Source organism: Dermacentor variabilis, chromosome 2 (genome assembly GCF_050947875.1).
Source record: "Dermacentor variabilis isolate Ectoservices chromosome 2, ASM5094787v1, whole genome shotgun sequence".
Classification (NCBI taxonomy): Eukaryota; Metazoa; Arthropoda; class Arachnida; order Ixodida; family Ixodidae; genus Dermacentor; species Dermacentor variabilis.
Window position 1 is genome coordinate 48,906,189 of NC_134569.1, and position 21,567 is coordinate 48,927,755.

The window sequence follows — 21,567 nt, forward strand, 5'->3', positions numbered from 1 at the left end:
GTGGCCGAGTTCGATTCCGCGACCTCGTGCTTAGCCAAACAGGAGCTCAGAGACTATTCGTGCAGCTTTTATTGACATCAGTGGTCTCATATTTAAAACTGTTAGTTTGTCCACGATAGTTAGCTGTCTAACTTGTCGGCGGCCTTACGTGTACTTATGGGTATAGGTGTGTTACCTATAACTTTACCGAAATAAATACTCCTGCTGTAAATATACACGTCTGCTTTGAACTATTCGACATTCGATTCGGCATTCAATACTTGCTATTCGTATTCTCTTCGTAATCGAATGGGTCGATATTCGCTCACCTTTAGCTTTTGATAGGTTATTCTGTTTATAATCTGGCCTTGTTTAGTGAAGTTTCCTTAGACATGGCCGCCGTGGGGGCATAGATGTTAGTGCGTTGTGCTGCTAAGCCCGAGGCCACGGGATCAAATCCTGGCCGTGGCGACCGCATTTTGATGGGGCGAAATGCAAAAATGCCCGTGTACCATGCACTGAGTCCACGTTAAAAACTCCAGGTAGTCAAAACTAATCAGGAGTGCCCTACCATGGCGCGCCTCATAATTATAGCGTGGTTTTGGCACGTAAAAAGACATCAAAACTTAATTCAATAGCCTGATTTACATTGGGCAGACAGCTGTCAGTGCAGATCGCGCTTGAAGTAAGTCCAATTATACCAGCACGTGTACCTCATAATGCAGCGTATACCAAACACGGTAGCATCATCATCATCATCATCATCATCATCATCATCATCATGTTTTATATCCCCTGCAGGACGAAAGCCTCTCCCTGTGATCACCATGTATCCCTGTCCTGCGCCAGCCGATTTCAACTAGCACCTGATAATTTCTTAATTTGATCACCCCACCTTGTCTTCTGCCGTCCTCGACTGCGATTCTTTTCTCTTGGCACCCATTGTGTAACCGTAATGGTTACAATCTATCCGCTATCTAACCTGCGCATTACATGACCTTCCCAGCTCTATTTTTTCTCTTAATGTCAATTAGCATATCGCCTATCCCGGTTTGCTCTCTGATCTACACCGCTCTCTTCCCGTCTCTTAACATAGGCGTTATGCCTAACATTCTTAGTTCCATCGCTCTTTGCGTGGTACTTAACTTGTTTTCGAGCTTCTCTGTAAGTCTCCCAAGTTCCTGCCCCATATGCTAGCACCGGTAGAATGCATTGATTGTACACCTTTCTTTTCAATGATAATGGTAAGCTTCCAGTCAGGATCTGACCATGTCGGCCGTATGCGCTTCAACCTATTGTTATACTTCTGTAAGTTTCCTTCTCGTTATCAGGGTCCCCTGTTAGTAATTGACCTAGGTAAACGTACTCCTTCACCGACTCTAGAGGCTGACTGGCGATCCTGAACTCTTGTTTCCTTGCCCGGCTATTGATCATTACCTTTTTCTTATGCATATTAATCTTCAACCCCACTCTTAAGCTGTCCCTGTTAAGGTCCTCAATAATTTGTTTTAACTCGTCCCCAGTGTTGTTGAACAGGACAATGTCACCTGCAAATCGAAGGCTCCCGAGATACACGCCGTTGATCCTCACTCCTAAGCCTCCTCAATTCTTAATGAACGGATATATTACGCCACGGAGTAACAATGCTGGCCCAAAGAAAGGTTACATATTGCTAGTCAACTTGGGGGCTGCTATTTGCGAGTGGCTTCCAGAGAAAAAAGATCTGATTTTAAAGGGAATATAAATGAAGAGTAATATTATTTAGGATAAATAGGCGCTTAAGACGAATATGACGGGACTAAGTTTCCCCGCTTTTATGGAAGTCTTTAGAAATCGTAAAGTTACACTATTATAATTCTTCTTTAATTTGTTCTCGTATAGAATAGCTGCTGTCATGAAAAGTTCTCACCAAGTATTAAATTATCGCACACGCGAGCCATAATTGATTGGCCGGAACAGACTTGGCCTTGATATGTTCGTCCACGTAATTTCATTGAGGTATCTTTAGAAAAACTGCAAATGTTTTTTGTCAAGTTTGTGTTGTTATGCTCGCTCTGGGGCAGCCAGAGAAGGCTGACAGTATCGTAAACAAAATTACTACATAAAGACAGAGCACGACTTATATTTGTTCTGATTTTAACTGAATGTTCACAAAAGAATTGTAAACGGATCGCCAAATTAAAGCGTACACTAAATTACGGTGTATTAACTATTAAATTATTTTGTTCAAAGGACGAGTGACTGTCACCTCATTTTGGCATTCCTTGCTGTCACGTCCAACATATTAAAATTCAAGAACTCTTAGAAACCATGTCTGTTACCCCCCTTCACCTAATTTTTTTGTGTGTTCAACCAACCACATTAAACAAATAAATAATAACATATCCAAGGAGGACATCGCGCTGTTCGTTTCCATGTACCAAGGCACTGTAGAATCGATATATAGCAGTTGACACATTAGAAATAATTTGAAGTATCATTATTGCTGCACGTAACTAAATGGTGGCACTGCTGGTAAATTGCCTTTGCTTCCCAGATCATGACCGCAGTCTATGAAAAAACCCAATTAGTCCAATAACTGTTTCTACAGCGCCAACTACATTCTCCTTGCATTATAGTAAACGCTGAAAGCCTGCATGTTGAGAAGTAGGCTGCTCACATATTTACAATGAAGTAGTACAGTCCCAAACGGACGTTGCGAAAATACTTGCTAGAGGGACCCTACAAATCAACACGACTCTTTTGCACCATCGGGTTAGTGTGTCGAAACTACAGTCGCTTTTTCTGTGGAAAAGATTACTAAGCGTATGGAAAGTAACCTCAAAATATTTCGTTAATTGCCCAAATTAACCTCAGCGCTAATTGTGTCACTCCTATGTTATTTAATTACACCTTATTTTAACACACCTCGGCCCCCTTTATTCCCAAAGCGCTTGCAAAGTTTCCCACATTCAGTTGTTGCTCACTTACAAATGTAATTTTTCTTAATTTTCATTGGTAAACTATTTGCCAAAGCTGAGCAGAAACTGCCAAAATCTATGACGTCACGTCGATCTGATGCGAGATCTTCAAGGTGATATCGGCACGCGACTTTCTCTTCCGTGTTCTTTCACGCTTTTCGGAATCATGACCGGCATAAAAACGCCCTTTTCGAAATTGCACTTGATTTTTATAGCAGCAAGTACCGTGGATTGGGCGCACGTTAAAGTATCCGGGGTGGTCAAAATTAATCCAGTGCCCCCAACTATGGTATGCCTTATAATTAGATCAGGACTAGATAATGATCTTGACCAGATAACGATCCTTAGAATTTGTTTTATTCTCCAACAACTCAGCACAAGTTGGCATTCAATTTATTGTGCGTTATCACGAAACCACACAAGCAAACTAATTTTATTTTTTCATTATTTTATTAATTTTTGCTATGTAGAAAAAACCATGCTGGGTTGTTTTCCACAATACAGGGTTTCTTTGAAACGTAGACGAGTGCATGTATAGTCATTTTTTACCCTCTACGACATCCCAAGTGCCCATTGAGTACCTTCTGCAGAAAGGATATTTGAATACCTTACTCCACGTCAAGAAGTTAACACAAGTAAGGAGAACGCAAGGAGGGCATATTGATCCACAACTTACAGCTTTTTTAGGAAGTACTGCTCGCGGCATTCTCACCGCGATCAGGGAAACATGAGCGCAAATACGAGTACCAGAGAGCCTCAGATACGATATACTTAACAGGTCCAGCGCTTTCGTCATAGATTAGACAAACCCGTTTCCAGCTGTGTACATCGTCGAGCGGCAGCTGATAGTCTGCTTCCCGAATCGTAAGCGCCAGACTCTAAGGCACGTTTGAAAATGCAAATATTACCACGTTTCAAAGGTGGAACTTTCAAATTATTTTTCTTTTGTGCCAGAAATATTGTTGACGCGTGCGAAACGTGATATGGATTTTGTAAACTAGTTTTCCAAGCAGTTATTACTCCCAACCTACGCTCTTCGCCCGGACGTGAATATATGTACGAAGTAGCTTTACTGGTCAGCCACGTTTAAAAAAATTTTCCGTACTACGAAGATTATCGACTCGCTGAAGGTCAAAGAAATTTTGGTTTCGGTGCTGCACGCCTGTACGCCGTCTAACAGTGCACGAATGCAATATAGGTGCCTGTCGCGTGCACGCTTTTCTACATTCTTGGCCTAATGCGCAGAAAAGGGCGCTTCCGGAGCGAGTTCTTGTTTCCTATACAGGACATGCGCTAAAGGTGCTTCGCCGCCCCCTCGTAGGATTTTTGGCCACTTTTATACCCTTCGTGCTCCGTTGTTCTTTCTATCGCGCTGGGACTCGTGCACTGCCGTAATACAGCGTGAAATTCACTGTAGATGGGCTTGTTCAAATGGTCGGGCGAAAAAACGTCCTCTCCCCTCCCCCGATCGCGAAAAAATTAGACCGCAGCGTGGTCACGTGTGCTTGGGTCGCTATAGAAGCAATCTTAAATACTACTTAATTGTGTTCGAAATTCCCAAAAGATATCGACAATAGCGCGGAAAGCAAAACCAAAAAATAACAACAGCAGTAGTTGTCTGGCTGGCGAGCGGTGTTGCAGGGCTGCCACATAGGCTCATGTCAGCACGACGGCTTGGTATAAACCCGAAGAAATTTCCGATCCGTCAGCCGCTCTTCAGACAACATCGAATATGAGCTTGTAGGACACTACCTACGACAAGCATTGTAGTTCGCGACATATCGCAACCCAGCCTGCCTTGAATGACTATCGAAGGCTGCGTTAAAAGCTCCGTATGTGCTGCCATCTGCTTCGTATTCATGTTGCAGAACGCGATACAATCGAAATAATAAAAGCTGCTACGCCTTCAAATTTTCCTAAAGCATCAAGAAACCATTCGTTAGCAGAATGCACGTAATAAGCGAAATTATATCAGCACTCTGATAGCCCTTTTTCCCAGTGTACGGGCGCCCAAATCTAACTGGCGTGCGCGAGCGGCGACTTTTCCGTGCGTCAGCGCCGTATGACGGGGCGCGGCTGCAAAGAGTCTGAGGCTAAGTGCATACGGACAAAGCGCGCTCAGCTGGGCCCATCGTCTGCTAAGCTGTTTCCAGCCTCGCCCGGTCATACGGCGCTGACGCACGGAAAAGTCGCCGCTCGCGCACGCCAGTTAAAGATTTGGGCGCCTGTACAGTCTAGCACGATTTGAAAGTTATCGGGCGAGCGTCGAACGGCCTAGCGTCCCAGGCGCCCAGCGGCCCGTTTCCGAGCAGTGAAAATCAAGATTTCGCGTTCTTCTCTCCCTCGCTCGCTGTTACATGCTACAACAATGACCCCCGCGACGAGCTCGCCATCCCTGTTCTTTATGGTACCGAAGAATACGTTGCGCGCAATACCATCACTGCCTGTTTCCTGAAGTACCAAAAAAAAAAAGAATTCAGAGGCATTTCCCTCTGTGAAGGCGGATGACCAGCGGAGCTGCATATAACTATAAAGAATAAACTGAAACAACAAAACAGTATAACGCAAATATGCACGTTGTCATGTTTATCTGATTTACGTTTATCTGGCGACAACATTACTTAAGGCTTTACCGTCGCTATGATAGATGGCCATGGGCTCTGTGACGATACTGGAGATTAGGTTCTTAGCAAACGTTAGGTCTATGCCCAACCGATTTCGCGTCATGGAGACAGGTCTTGGTGTAACATTGAAGGCGGAGCCTTTCCAAGAGAAATGCCAATTGGAACCACTTTCCGACGGGACGAGGCACATCGACGTTAATGTGTCCCACAATGACTATGGAATTGGGGACCACCAAGAGGATACACCAAAATGAGCCGATCTGAAAGTCTTTAAGGTCCCTGTTTGACTTTCAGGGCTGAACGTATACGCGTGGCAACAGCGATTCCGTTCCCAGTCCATACGGCGTACGCGTCGACACATTCCACGGCAAGGCTTGTGCCCATCGTCGGTAAGGCATAGGATGCAACAGCCGCGCTGTCGTCGTTTGCGTAGATCGCAACGCATCAAACCGTCACCGATCCTCCATCACCCATTTTGACACATTTGGCTTCAAACACAGCTGGGACACACACTCTGATACAATTTTGCCCTATGCTCAAGCTATTTTAGCTCTACAGACGCCGCCATCGCTTTTGTCTACGCACATCACGAAACGCTGGAGGCTAGCCTAAGACAGCTCCGCTGTAAAAATGCCTTCCTCAGACGGGAGTGACCCCAGCTTAAGGAACAGCAAAAAGAGTGGGGGAAGCTGGCCTGATACCTCCCCCACCTCGAAAGAGGATTCTGGGCCGTGACGATGTTCTTGGTCAACGCTCGCGCGATTACCTTCAACTCACGCTAGACCGTACTTGTGTAACGATCGGGCCAAATTATGGCGATACACTCCTTTCGAGGCCCGGACTTACGAGCGGAGAGCTCCCAATCCGTTCACTACAAACCGATAAACCGATAGCAGCACGGTGTCGCATAGCACGGGATAGTACTATAACGCAAAGACTAGGCACCGAATGGGCCATGTGATACTGGCAGCAGTGCTATGAATGTTGACTGCATGGTTCGGTTTAAGAATGCTACTTCATAAAAAAAAACGCGACGAAATAAAGCGGCACGATGGCGTCCCTTTCACAACAGCCGTCAACCCTTACTTTGAATTGCGGTAAGGTTCCAGGTGCTGCCACGACTACGATGAACCGAAGACCAGGGCGATAACGTCAGGAAGCCGCGACGCCAGGTTCACAAGGCGTGGCGTCCTCCCGGAGCGCGCGACAACACTCGTTGCGTACTTGGCCGCAGGCGCAACACCACCCTCGGAGAAGCACAGTCGCTCGCACAGAATCGGCACTGACGCACCACCTTTCGAAGGCAACGAGACGGCTCGAAGAGTTTACAGATGCCTGTAAACAGCACTTCACAGTCAAGCAGACATAACTACTGCGCTACACGAGCAGTCTTCGTGCGGCGTGCAATGTACGAAAGAGTTCGGCTCAAACATAAAAGGCGGGTGCGAGCAGCGGCCCAAGTAGAGCCACGGTCAGGCAAAGCCGGCCACGCTATGCTCTGCGTGGGGTCCCACTCAGGCCGATCCGGCTCAAACAGCCAGCGAGCAGCTGCGGCTTCGAGTTGGTGCCGTCGGTGTCTGGTTTCGGGGGCGCGCGCGCTATCAAGAGCGCAGGGCGTTGTTAACAACGCGCGCGCGGTCAACAAAATTGCGATTTGCGCCGAGCGAGAGCGGCCGGCGGTCGTACACTACACAGTGACCAGGCCTGGTGCGTCAAAACCTTCGCCGGGGAACTGAACGAGCATGAGCTTGGTGGGCATGCGTTTCTTCACGCTCTGCGCAGCAGCTAGCTTCTTGTTTGCTTTTCTAGTTCGCAGCCTGCCATTCCTATCTCGCTTCTTGCACTCCAGAGAGATTCGGAAAGGTCTTCCGGGTTCGAGGCTGTTGTTTGTGGGGAAAAAAAATACAACAACAAACTATTGCCTGCTGTAGCGCTGTTGATCAGTGTCGTCGTCTGATGCAATAATTAATACAACTAAACAGACACTGAGAGGGTATGCCAAGTCGTTAATTAGTTCGCGCCTAGTAACGTGTCGAGTGATGAAGCTCGCGATGAATAACACTTACTGCGTCTTCGACCACTTTGCCTGTGTGACGTAATCATTCGAATAACGTTGCATCACGGGTGAAATCAAAAACTGTACAACGATATAATTGAGCGTCTCCTTCGGTGTGTTTGGGCACAACTCATGCCAGGGAAGCATATACACGGTCTGTCCCATCTCGCTAAGGACCTGGCTGTCGTGTGCGGGCGTCATCTGGAATGGTTTATTTTGTCATGACTACGAGAGCGTTGTGTACGGCTATTGCACTTTCGCGACCAGTCAGTTAACTTGTAGTTCAACTTTTTTCACTCTTGTATTTAATACTTCATTGTCCACGACAAAGAAATAAACATAAGCTATTGCTAAAATCCGTTCGTGGAACGTGACTTCTTCGGAGAAGGCACACCCGCGTCTATTTTATCTACTTCCCGATATCTTCTTTCTCAGACAGGCTGCGCTGGAACTCGAAACGCCGTAGCCCTCAAGCTTCGCCGATTGCTCCGAGAGATATCGGCGGTGTTTGCTCAGCCTTTACCAGTCACGACTTGCACGGTATACTTCTGAGAACACGCGACGCTCTGACCACTAAGCCATACCCGCCGTGGTAGCCAGTGGCGATATCGTTGCACTGCTGAGCACGAGGTCGCGGATTCGATCACGGCCGTGTCGGCTGCGTTTAGACGGGGTTGAAATGAAAAAAAAAATACGGTCGTGTACTTATATTTAAGAGCACGGTAAAGAACCTCAGGCGGGGAAAATGAATTCGGGGTCTTGTACTGCGGCGTGCCTCATAATCTTATGGTAGATTCGACACGTGAAAGCTTATAATTTAACTGCAACCACTGAGCCATCACCTCTGCACTAGACGAAGACTGAATCCTCTAATTTACGACCAAAATTGGAACGCGCGCTGCGCACCATGAGTGTCAAAATGGTCATTTCAGCAGCGAAGGCGCAAAAGTATTCGTTCGATAGTTCATACTGGCATCGAAATATTTGTGCAGAAGTAATGTCCTGAATAAAGAGGCCGTGACTACTTGCTGTCAACTCAATATCATCAGAAAAGAAGCAATGAGAAGTGCTATTATCAAGGTATTTTAACATTAACACCAGTTTCAAGATATCCTTTTGAAATAACTGATGCTTTAGCATTTCACATACTATTTTTCGAGAGTGAGAGTATGAAGAGAGGAAAGTAGCGACGTTCACCGCAGAAAGGCCCGGTTGTCTACCCTACATGGGGGAAAGGGGAGTATGGAATAGAAAGATAAGAGAAAGCGAAAGAAAAAAAATGAACCCATGCGCAAACAAGGAAAACGCCTCGTTTAAGCCTGATCGCACGGGCGAGACGATCGACCTAGAGAGCCGAATTCAGTTAGCTCGTTACCAAACACAACATGCAGCTCTAGTTACACTAGACATTTCTAAGGCATACAATAGTGTGCAGTACCCTATATGAATAAAGAGGATCCAGAATATTGGATTACGTGAATGCTTCGTAACGTGGACTGCTTAACCGGCGTCATCATATTGAACATACAACTTCAAAAGCTTCTCGTGCAATGGGGATATTAAGAAGGATAAGCAATAATTGATGGCTCATCCGCAGAGACACACTCATAATGATTTGCCGCATGTATATCCGACATATACTAGAGTTCGGCTATGTGTTATTCTTCGGCACCCCTGCTTATAAGCTACGTCCTCTAGTTCTTCTGGAACGGGAAGCGCTTCGCTTATGTCTGGGGCTACCAAAGTTTGTAGCAAACGTTGGGCTCTACAAGGAATCACGAATACCTTCCCTTGAAATGAGATTTAAAATACTCACCGTTCAAACATTCATAAGGCTCTATGAATCCCCACTAAGAAGGTCCCAGTCAATCTTCATCAATCAACCAGCCCAATTTTTCGGAGTCTCATGGCCTCGGTTTCACACGCCACAAGTGATTATGACACAATCCTTGTTGAGTCCGTTAGATGTACATATAAATGATTTAATCACGGTAAACAGTATCCGAAATTAATTGGTTATTACTTATGATGACATATACCCAAACAATGCAAAGCAGCTTGCTTCACATATTTTTAGCGGCTTACTCCAGGATCACTTGAATCAGCTCCACACAAACGTAATTATAGCAACAGATGCTTCGCAGAGTGAGGAAAAGGCCGGAGTTGGAATTTTTTCGTCATCATTGGATTGGTATTGTTCTGTTCGGCTTCCCGACTTCACTCCAATGTCCGTAGCGGAATTGCTATAGCTGTTGTCCTAGCTTTGCGTAAGCTACAAGCTTCTAGGATAACCGCGGTAATCACAGACTCCTTAAAGCTGTGCACCTCGCTTACTGGTCCCGTCGAGTCGCATATATTAAAGCTTTGTACTGACTGGTTCCAAGTAATTTGCGAGTTTACGATTAATATGGGTACCTGGGCACAAAGGCATATTTAAGAATGAAGCGGCAGACAGCTGGTTAAGGCTTCTATCGGCGGCCCTGTGCTTGCCCTTCTTCCAACGACGGGTTTTGTCACGTCTGTCAGGTTTAGAAGATATATCCTTTTAACATTAACCCAAATCTAACATCATCCTCGGAACTACACCACTTACAATTTCCTTGGAACAGAAAGTTTTGCAAAACCAGACAGACGGAAGTGACATTAGCGAGACTTCGTTGTCGAGTCCCCCCCCCCCCCCCCCTAAATTTATACATGCGCTGATCTGGTCTGACAATGTCCCCTTTGTGCCATTCTTGCAACCCATTAGGAATTATTGAACACTATTTACTAAAATGCCGGCGTTTCTCCTTCCTACGAAGAGTAGAAGTCGCCGAAGGGAGCGGACGCATCTCACGTCGGCTCCGTTCTTCAAGAAGGATTTCGCTGTGATTATCGGTCATTCACGCAATGAATTTAACACCAGCCTATGCAGGAAGTCGCCAAGATTCTACTGGCACCATATTCAAGGTGGGAAACGACTTCTTTCCCAATTACAAAGGATTTTGACCGGCTCCACGCTAACCCTCACCGGAGTAGTCCGCAAGCTAGGCTTCACCAGCCACCCGAGGGGACGCGCGAGCCCCTTCGCTCACGCGGGCGCTCACTTCGCCCAAGCAATAATTCAAGTCCAAGAGAACGGGGAGGACATCTCCCCCGAAGAGTTTCTCGAGGGGAATGGTTGGTGCACCATGAGATGCAAGACCCAATTTAACCGCGAAACCACGCAAAGCAACATCCAGAACGGAGTTCACTCCCGCACCTACGAGGGAGCGAATGGCGACCGACAGTGTAACGTCAAGCGGGAAGTCATCAGGAACATCATAATGTTCCACGAAGTGATTTCAAGATCGTGATACGACCAAAAGGAGGCCTTGACGTTGCCACCACCGGAACCGTCTGCCTCGCATCGGCCATTTACCGGGCGGCCAACGTACCGGCGCAAGAAGCAGGGAAGGACACGGTGTGCTTCAACAAACGCCAAAACATCATAGTCGTGAGTACACCCCATGCTACTCACGCCGCTAAGTACAGACAATTAGAAGCCATCACCATTAGTGATCGCCGCCATGAGGTAAGTGCCTACGAGACAGCCCCCGATTACACAGTGAAGGGAATCATCAGGGGAATCCCGTTGGAGGAGGGCGCCAAGTCTATTCACACCAGCATCGTTCAAGCACGCAACCCCCACGCCTTGGCAGCCAGAAGACTCAGTAACACCAAGACGACCACAGTGGCCTTTGAAGGATCGCGAGTGCCCTCCTACGTCAGGTACGGCGGCGCCCTCCTTCGCTGCGCCCTGTATCGCAAGCAAATCGACATGTGTCACTGCTGCGGGAGACTCGGTCACCGCAGGGACGTGTGCCCTTATCCTCAGGACAAAGTGTGCCGTGGTTGTGACGCCCTTAACCCAGGCCCCGACGCCCAGTGCTACCCCCGCTGCAAGCTGTGCGGGGGAACACACATGACGGCGGATCGCAACTGCCGCGCAAGATACAAGACCCCCTACGTTGCGATAAAGAGGCAATGGGAACGACACAGGGCCGCCGAGGAGGCGGAGGCGGCCGCCAAAGCCACCAGCCCCACCGGCAAGCCTCGCTCGAGATCCAGGACCCGCAGCCGAGGCTGCTCCCGGTCCCGGAGCCGCACCCCAGACCTCTCGCAGCAGCAGCAGCAGCAACGCCGGTCTCGCAGCCGCACTCCCAGAAGCACCCTAACGAGAGACACCGAGACCCCCGAGAAGGTGAGCTGGGCAGATGCGGTCAGGGGAAAACGAGCACCAACCGCGAAGGCTGGCGAAAACACACCCGCTAAGACAGAGACGGAGATAAATAAATTAACACAGGCGATACGAGCGCTGCAGTAGCAAATAGAACACATGCAGACACAGATTCGCGCAAGAGACGACCTCATACAACAACTCCAGCATGCCGTGAAAAGCGGTACCAATACAGAGGCCATGCAGGAAGCTCAAGAAGAACCCATAGAAGATGACAAGGTCGTATGCCCCGACATTAAACGCAGACCGACTCCCACAGAGGCAACACAGGCCACGCAGGGAACAGAAGAGGAACCCATAGAGGACGACGAGGTCGAATTCCCAGATACTAAACGGAGACCCACTCCAACCCTTGCAGAGGCTACGCGACTAAAGAGCACGCGCAGCGATACGCGACGCGCGAATAGATGCACTCGATGCTTGCTTAAGCAATCTCGTGGAAACTATCATCGCGTCCATCACGCGTACCATCCAGCGGAGCTTGGAGAGCGTTCACCTCAGACTGTCCAGATTAGAAGCCGCGAACATCACGATCGTACCGTCGTATAGGGCAGCGGCGCAACACATGTAACAACATATAAACATGAGCATGTGTTGGCGGGCTAGTTGGTTAAGCATGATTACAAAGACGGCGCCGAATAAAACAACACACGAAGAAGGGGGACACGAGACACACGCGCCTACGTGCTGTCTCGTGTCCCCCTCCTTCGTGTGTTGTTTTATTCGGCGCCGTCTTTGTAATATAAACATGGCCCGACACCCATCGAAACAAAAACACACGATATGGCAGTGGAACTGCAGAAGTTATCAAAACAAACTAGCGCACTTACAACAATACCTGAAAACGATCTCCGAATGCCCAAACGTCATCATATTGCAAGAAACGAACGGTCCCGTCAAATTCGCAGGCTACCAGTCTATCATAGGCAAGGCGGAGAAACCAAACGTCATCCCGCTGGTGAAGCGAGCGCACACAGCCATCGAACACGACACCAAAATAAGAGACATTGAAAACGTGCTCGTAGAACTAATTCCACCACGCAAGACGCGCAACAGCATCTTCGTACTCAATGTCTACAGCAGTACCAGATGCCGCCAGCACCGCTTCCATGTCCTCTTCAAACGCACTCGACATCGCCAAGGGGCAACAGTTGTTCAGAGGAGGGGGAGGGGGGTACCTTAACGCGGTACACACTGCGTGGGGTTACAAGCACGATCACCCCAAAGCCACGCATCTATGGGCAATGGCGCAACACGTCGGACTCGAGCTGGTCACCGACCGGAGGCACCAACAAGGCAGGGCAACAGCGTCAGCATTGACACGACGCCGGACCTTACTTTTACATCCAACACACGCAAAGTCACTTGGGCAAACATCATGCAAGACTTGGGAAGCGATCAGTACATTATTTTCATAGAAGCAGAAGACAGCCCGCAGGAACACATTGCCGGTCGTCAAATGAAGACCACCAACTGGAATCAGCTACTCAAACATCGTGACAAGCAACAGGTGGAAGACATCAAAGACATAGAATAATGGACCGACCAAATGCGGTGGGACATCGAGCGTGTGACGCAAACTATCCCGTCGACAGCTGGGCTCGAGACAATAGACTCCCGGTAGCTGCACATGTGGGAAGCCAAAACCCACCTGCAGCACCGATGGAAACTACAGACACAATAGAAGACTGCGTAAACGGATAGCGCACCTCAACAAAGAAATAGAAAAGCACACGCTTAACCTGCAACAACAACAATGGGAAGAGAAATGCGCGGAAATGGACGTTCAACTCACCACGCGTTGCACGTGGCAGATACTGCGGTACCTGACTGATCCCGCCAACACCAAGACCACACACATGCAAGGCATATACAAAATCATACACGCTTACGGGGGAACGGAACAACAATTTCTACGGTATGCGGAACGCCTTTAGATATCCCAAACTCCACCGCACATATATCCGGACTACTCGGGAGAAAGCAACGCCACCCTAGACGCGAAATTCTCCGTTGCCGAAATCCAGGCGGCCTTCGACAAACTCAACACCAAGTCGGCCCCTGGCCTCGATCGAATATCCAATAGGGCACTACGCAATCTCGATTACGGATCGATGGAGAAACTCACAAAATACATTGAGGAGTGTTGGGCGCACGGAAAGCTACCACAGCAATGGAAAGAAGCAAATGTCATACTGATACCGAAACCCGGCAAGAAATTACAGCTGAAGAACCTGCGCCCCATGTCCTTCACGTCCTCCGTGGGCAAGTTGATGGAACACGCGTTTCTCAATAGACTCACGGATTACCTCGAGGACAACGAATTATTTCCACACACCGTGATTGGGTTCAGAAGACATCACTCCACGCAAGACGCCCTTCTGCAACTATAACATCAAATCATAGACAATCCGGGGCCTCGACTAGAGCCATCCTCGGGCTATACATGAAGAAGGCCATCGATAACGTTCTCCACGATGTCATATTGCGACGAATAGGCAAGCTAAACCTCAGACTGCGAACGTACATCTACGTCCGAGACTTCCTCACGGGAAGAACCACTCGCATGCGAGTGGGACAACTAGAGTCAGATCAAATCAACATCGCGAGCTAGGGCACCCCTCAGGACTCGGTAATCTCGCCGATGCTCTTCAACCTCGTCCTGCTGGGGTTACCCGACAGATTGCTTAAAATCGAAGGACTGCATCACACGCTATACGCGGATGATATTACGATCTGGACGACAACGGGCAGCGACAGAGCGATCGAGCAACGTTTACAGCGGGCAATCCAATGCGCGAAAATCTACCTCGTGGGCACGGGACTCACCTGCTCGACCCAAAAATCCGAACTGCTGCTATATACACCAGTCAGAAAGGGGCGCCCACCTAAAGGTTACGCACCCCCCCCACCCCCCCCCACCCCCCACCCCACCCGAATAAGAAGAGATCCAATTAACAGCATCGAACGACCTACCTATCCCGATGGTAGAGAAGATCCGGGTAGTAGGAATGACGATGGAATACAAGGACGGCAATGGCGAAGCACTTCGCAAGATAACGGCAAAGCCCACCATCACGATTCAGCTCATTCGTCGCATTACCAACAAACACGCTGGAAAGCGTGACAGCAGCGTCATACGACTCATACAAGCCTTCGTCATTTCTCAAATAAAGTATGCGGCAGCGTTTCACAACTGGACGGTTGCGAAAAGAAACAAGCTTAACGCCCTTATACGCAAGGCATACAAATGTGCGCTGGGTCTTGCGCCCGGAGTCAGCACCACCAAGCTCTTAGAACTAGACTTACACAATACCGTCGAGGAATACGTGGAAGCGTAACAAGTGTCCCAACTAGAGCGCCTATCCAAGACCCGCCCTGGCAGACACGTGCTCGAAAAGCTCGGCATCACATACCACACGTATCACGGCGCACCAAAGTAGAAATTTCAAGAACCATATGCGAGCAACTATACGTACTCCCATTGCCTCGTAACATGTACCCCCAACACCACGCGGGGAGACGCAAAGCCGGGGCACAACACATGAACCAAAGTTGCTCCAACGACAAGGAGGCGGTCTTCACCGACGCAGCCCGTTATCGAGACAGGAAGAGTTTCGTGGCGGCAGTCACTAGCCACCGAGGCAACCACCTCACGAGCGTCACCGTGAACATGGCACATACCGAACCGGCAGAGGAAGCGGCCATAGCACTGGCCTTCACACAAACCAAAGCTATATACATGATCTGTGATTCGCAAACGGCAATTCGCAATTTTGCAAATGGCCGCATCTCGCAAGAGGCGTGTCACATACTCCAGCGACATCCCATACACCAGGGAGAGGCTGACTTCGACAACCGAAGGCATTTGCTATGGATCCCGGCAAACACTGGATTGAGCACCCCCACTGAAGCGGCTCACCGCGTGGCTCGAGTTAGTGAGTGAGTGAATAACTTTATTGCAGGTCCGGCGAGGACGTGAACTCGTCGCGCACCCGGCTAGTCCCACGTCGGGACTGACGTGGCTCGAGGCCTCACTCACCGAGCATCATCGGAGGAAGAGCCCCCGCGGGCTACTGCAAACGTCTGGGCGTGGGAAAATTGTATGACCAGGTTCCACTATATCACGACGCACTACTAGTTACAAAGACGCGTATACCCATTCCTTCACGCTAGGTTAAACAAAACGAAAGCAGTACAATTCAGACAATCACAAACGGATTCTTACAGAAACCCCAGACTCATGCACGCCGTGTATCCAGACATGTACACTACAAACAGATGCACATCGTGTGGCGAGGTTGCCACACTTAATCAAATGTTATGGGAGTGTCAGGACTTAACAAAGAAGTCGGGCAGTGCCGACCCCTCCGTCTCTTCCACCGCCAGCCTCCAGTCACGCTGGATGACCGCACTGCTCAGCTCTGACCTGACAGCACAACTCTGGGTCGTCCAGCGAGCCGAGGAAGCCGCTTCGAGACAAGGTCTCGGAACCGCGTCCGCGGCGGGTGCCCAGACCCACTAAAGAGACGCCGGACTCGAATCATTGATTTCAAAATAAAGTTTACGTTCTTCTTCTTCCTTCCTGAGAAAAGGAGGTGGGAAATTACTGCGCGAGAGCTCGGCCTTCCATTGAACACTCCGATACTGCTGTCTTTCGGAGCGTCTGTGCTTGGGCACTCACGCAGGAATGTATGCATCGCCATAAAAAAAATCATTATTGAATCAAACCGATTTCATTGTTGACCGAATTATTCATTTCATTGTTTCTTTATTGCCTCAGTTATATTACACACTTTCTTTCTTCTTCTTAAATGAATGACTGTCTACTGAATCGTTTTGAACTTTCCTTACTTTAATTTACTCATCAAAATTGTAGGTTTTTAAATTTATAACCTAAACACATAAGTAAAATTTCCCTGACTCTTGGCTACTCCCCGTGAGTGGGTACGCGCCAAACACATCAAGGTTATCATCGTCATCATCACCATCGTCATCATCTTCGCACTGCGAGAGAAAGCTATGCAGAACATCAGTGTATCCCGTGGCGGAGTTTGAGCGCAAAATACATGGAGAGTGGCAGTGCCCAAGGAATCTTATGAAGAGAATATGGCCTTGAATACAGAGAAGCTTCAGTTTTGCATGCACATGGCACCTTGTTCACTAACGTAATTCGTTAACAAGTTCAGTTGTCAAATTTAGGAGTTAATCAGTTGTTGCCGCACTACTACTGCTCTCTGCTCACCAGCAGGAACAACAATGCTGGTGTAGTTGGCCCAGTTGTAGAGCAGCCACAATGGGGCTAGTTGCAGAGCGCCCGTCTCGTCTGTTGGAGTTGTGGGCTCCATTCGCACCACCGCCGGGCACCCGCAGGTTCAAATTGACGCAAGCGTACCCCGGCTTGGTGTTCGGCTTTCTTCGGGGGTGATACGTTTGAGAAGGAAGTCTGCGTCCTGAATTCCCGTCGAAACCATCGTGAGCCCCCCAAGGAAAAAGAAAAATGGATGTTTGGGCCGCTCCCAATACGATCATTTCCCATGTGGTGCCCCAGATGCACCTATTGAGGTAAGGACGCCTTCAGGTTGAGGACAAGCACCCCTTTCCAGGCGTTGAGGTTCGATAATTGGCGCGCACCATGCATGGAGCGCCCTTGTTCCTACGAGGGCGAATCATAAATTCTTTGCCCCTATTTTTTCTAGCCGAATTACGGCTGTAACTGTAACATCCATTCCAGGCGGTGCACCTTTGTTGGACCGGCCCGGCGTTATCTGCCGGTAGCTCCACGACATGGCGCTGCTGTCAGTTGTTGAAGATGGCGGTTCTGCTTTACATGTGCACGGCGTACGAGTAACGAAGTGTGATTCGTTTTCTATGGATAAAGGGAGGAACGCCTATTGAAATCCACAGGAAAATGCAGACCACGTATGGGGAAAGGTGACTCGCTTTGGGAAGTGTGAGATGGTGGTGTTGTGCTCGCAAAAATTCACGTGCAACAATGAAGCCAAGGCAGCAATGCGACGGTGGCCTCACCGTCAGCCTAACTAATTCTACCATATGGGGCATCTCAAATTTAGTGCTGCGATGGGACAAATATCTGACGCGGTATTGGGACTACGTGGAAAAGTAGTGTAAGGTCAGTAAAATATTACGTTTTATTTGTAATTACCTGTATGTACCTTATATTGGCTAATAAAAAATAGGGACAAAGACTTGCTGATTCGCCCTCGTATTGCACCGGTAGGCTCCCGGCGGCAGGAACGATGCTGTCAATGAAAAGGAAGAATTTTATACTTTCAATATTGTCTACAGGAATGAATTAGAATATGCATTGACACACACGCAACACAAATACTCACAAATAAGTTCTTGTGCTACAGCAACTGGTGAGAACATGTGCCAACCCGTCATCATACTGAACGTATTATCAGCAAAGATTGACGGTCAGTGACCAACAGATCTTGCGAACGAAATGAATTACGACCCTTGTCCGCTTAAAAATGGCGTACAAAACTTCAAATATCGCGAACGATACTCTAATAGTACCGCGCTCAATTTTTTGACAATAAATATGACATAATATAGAAGGTTTATACAACACTGCTTACGACACAAAATGTTTTTATGACGTTAAATTAATATTAGGGAAATCAGCGGAATGTGCAGTAACGCTTACCGAAAGCCAGCATGTTCACTTGCCTCCAACATACCGGGTATAGCCATACATATCAGAAATGGTTCTCGGTTACGAAAAGTTACGACTCGTTTTTGAATTACTCCGCACTCCTTTGTAGAAGGCGTGGTTACGCCCCTTTGTGTTTCAGCTTCGTGATCTTAGCACCTGTTGTACGCAATGAACCGCACGCAATTAACCAGCCGCATAAAGAATGGCTGAGTTCGGATTGAGTTCGTTATGAATCACGGGCAGAGCTTCCCATGAGTGGCCTTGCGTAAACGTTCAATCGGCTTTTGGAATAATTTTTTCTTCCACCACGCACAGGGTTGTCCATTCATCGAGAAAAAACATTACAGCGTTGTTAAATTCAGCAGCACTTGTAAATTTCTTTCCCTGTAGAGAAAAAAAAAGACATGTTCGACCTAATCTCCACCGCAGGTGACCATTAACGAAAGATTAGGTCTTCACTTCATTTACGAACTGCTGAGGTCGCTTGAATATTAATTACATGTTGCCCCATAGAGTAGACGGCTCAATGCACTGACGCAATGTCTCCAGCCTCGGCCAAAGTGTTGCAGCAATGAGCCATTCGTGTTCAGTAGCTCATAATTACTCACTAATGGGGCCGAAATGAATGTCGTGGAGGACATTGACCGTGCGCTGTTAAAGGGGTTACGTTCTTTGGCTCTTTCTTACCCCCTTGGGGTTTGTAAATTTCTGGCCGTCGATGGCCAACGTGTGATCATTAGATGTCACTAGCAATAAATTAAACAAATAAATAAAGATGTCTTATGGTTGGTTTCGAGTTAGAATCAACTGGACCCATCTATCACAAACAAAAAACTCATTTTGTAAATTCACTCGTACAATTAAAAGTACTAGAGGCCTAGAGTTGTCCTTACCATGTTCTATGCCACTCGGCGTAATTGAACCCGTGCCACGCATGGTCCTTACGGCGGTGGCACTACATGGTGCTGCGTGTGCAAAAGGAAACGCGAGAGAGGCGCCAGGCTGTATACACGTTTCGGTGTTGTCAGTAAGGTGTGTCATTACATTGCTGCACTGCTAAACTCATTAGTGTCTGTAAGGGGAGTACGGTAGCGCGATTAAAAGACGGGACAAAAGAAGACACATAGGGACACACACAGCGCTCTGTGTGTCCCTATGTGTCTTCTTTTGTCCCATCTTTTAATCGCGTTATCGTACTCCCCTTTAAGATGCATTACCAACAAGCCCACATTGCAACCCTGGTGATCATTAGTGTCGACGTTCATCGTTAGATCGCTTCCGCTCTTATATTTAGAGTTGAAACAATTACCGCTTACTCTGCGCGGCAAGCACGTGCCATGGAAGCAATCACGTTTTACGAAATTGAGTGAGTGCATCATATAGCTCGCAATGAAGAGAAAGAAGTCAGGGCACCCTGGTACGCGCCACATGCATTCCGAGGAATGAGAATTAGATAGGCATTTTGTGGGGCTTAATAAGGTAGGCGAAAGCGTCAGTACTGAAGAAGAACGACAGTATCAACGGGGCCGGTTAGAGAGGTATCAGCAGAAAATCAGACGCAATGAATAAAAGAAGAATGTATGGACATTTAACGAAAACTGTCGTAAAAAACAATAGACGTGCACATATGTAAATATGTAATGCGTGAATATATGCGCGTATGTGTGCGTTATTGCATGACATGGTATCCTTAGGAACGCTTACAATGATATCAACCCACAGTTGGTTTTACAGAGGAGGAGGAATGAGCTTGATTTGTAGAAATGAGCTGACTGTGGAATCGTTCGAGGAGGGTAGCGTCCCTAGTCCAGGACGGCGTGGGCCTGAGCCAATAGCTTGGCTCCGCTCACCAGACGATGCTGCTATTCAGGGCTCGGGTTAGTCAGCTGGGCCTCCCACTGCTCGACGGTTGGTTCTACGGTGAGATATATACATAATTTCTGGCGCTTTACCATCAAGCTCATTCAGCAGCCGAGACATTGTTTAGTATACATGGCTGCAGCCAGATACAGACGATTGATTTTCTAGAAGATTGGCTTTCTGAGAACTGTTTGCAGCTTTCCGCACAGTAGAAGGCGCGCACTTGCCAACGCAAAACAAAGCTAATGTATTGCCGTTCTCGCGACCGGTATGGATGTTTTGTTCCCAAGGAACGATATGCAGAGAGACTGCGATATTATATATATATATATATATATATATATATATATATATATATATATATATATATATATATATATATGCAGTGAAACTCACGCAACAACAGCGAACGTATCTAAAGAAAGGACCATTCGCTTTTTTTTTTATTGTATGCGTGATACAGTGGGCGCTCAATTGCTTTAAAAGCGGGCAAGGTGTCAAATTATTGTCTTGACACTGACGGACACTGAATTTCTTATAATGGCGTGACCAATTTTTTACTCGCTCAGGGCATGCGATGGGCATTGACTTTTGCCGGCGATTATGTTCTGGTGTTTGAATCTTTCCTTGTCATTACCGGTTTCGAAAATGTAGCTTGCAATAATCTGGACACGGTATCTCGCAGACAACACCGGTGACGCTCGTCTTTAGTTTTCGGTGCGTATTAAATATGATGAGTTGGTGCTTCAGCTTCCTCGCAGGACACATAAAATTTGGACGTGATACTCATTTAAATATTCTTAGTCGTAGTTCACTCCCCCATTAAGCAAAATGCATCAAAGGCTGAATTTTTCACTGTTACAGAAGAATGATCATCATAGAAGCTTCCTTTGCGACCTAAATAGTTGGAAGGTGTGTCCGCTGTCTGCCATTTTGTTTAGTTTCTCGAGTGTATATTAACAAGAGGCAGAGTAGTTGTTTTTATTGATGCCCTTGGGCCAGGGCTAGGAGGAGGGAAAGAGAAAAGCAGAAGGCAGGGAGGCTTACCAGAATAACGTCCGGTTGGCTACCCTACACCGGGGGAATGGGAAAGGTGAAAACAAAGATGACAGGGAGAGAGAGGAGGGAAGCAAAGAAGGAAATTGCGG

The 21,567-nt window shown here is 47.7% G+C and overlaps 1 protein-coding gene and 1 long non-coding RNA gene across 4 annotated transcripts in view; one reads left to right on the forward strand and one right to left on the reverse strand.

Annotated features, from left to right (window-relative positions):
* The window catches only part of LOC142571805 (monocarboxylate transporter 13-like), a 57,936-nt gene extending 47,651 nt beyond the window's left edge, over positions 1–10,285 (reverse strand). For all 3 annotated transcript variants that reach the window (XR_012825951.1, XM_075680430.1, XM_075680431.1), the window contains exons 1-2: positions 9,436–10,285; positions 6,650–7,443 (exon numbers count right to left, since the gene is read on the reverse strand). The gene's annotated coding sequence lies outside the window, so the exon portion shown is untranslated. The remainder of the gene's footprint in view (positions 1–6,649; positions 7,444–9,435) is intronic.
* Positions 1–21,567, forward strand: part of LOC142571807 (uncharacterized) — a 99,139-nt gene that overhangs the window by 8,856 nt on the left and 68,716 nt on the right. The gene's annotated exons all lie outside the window — the stretch shown is intronic.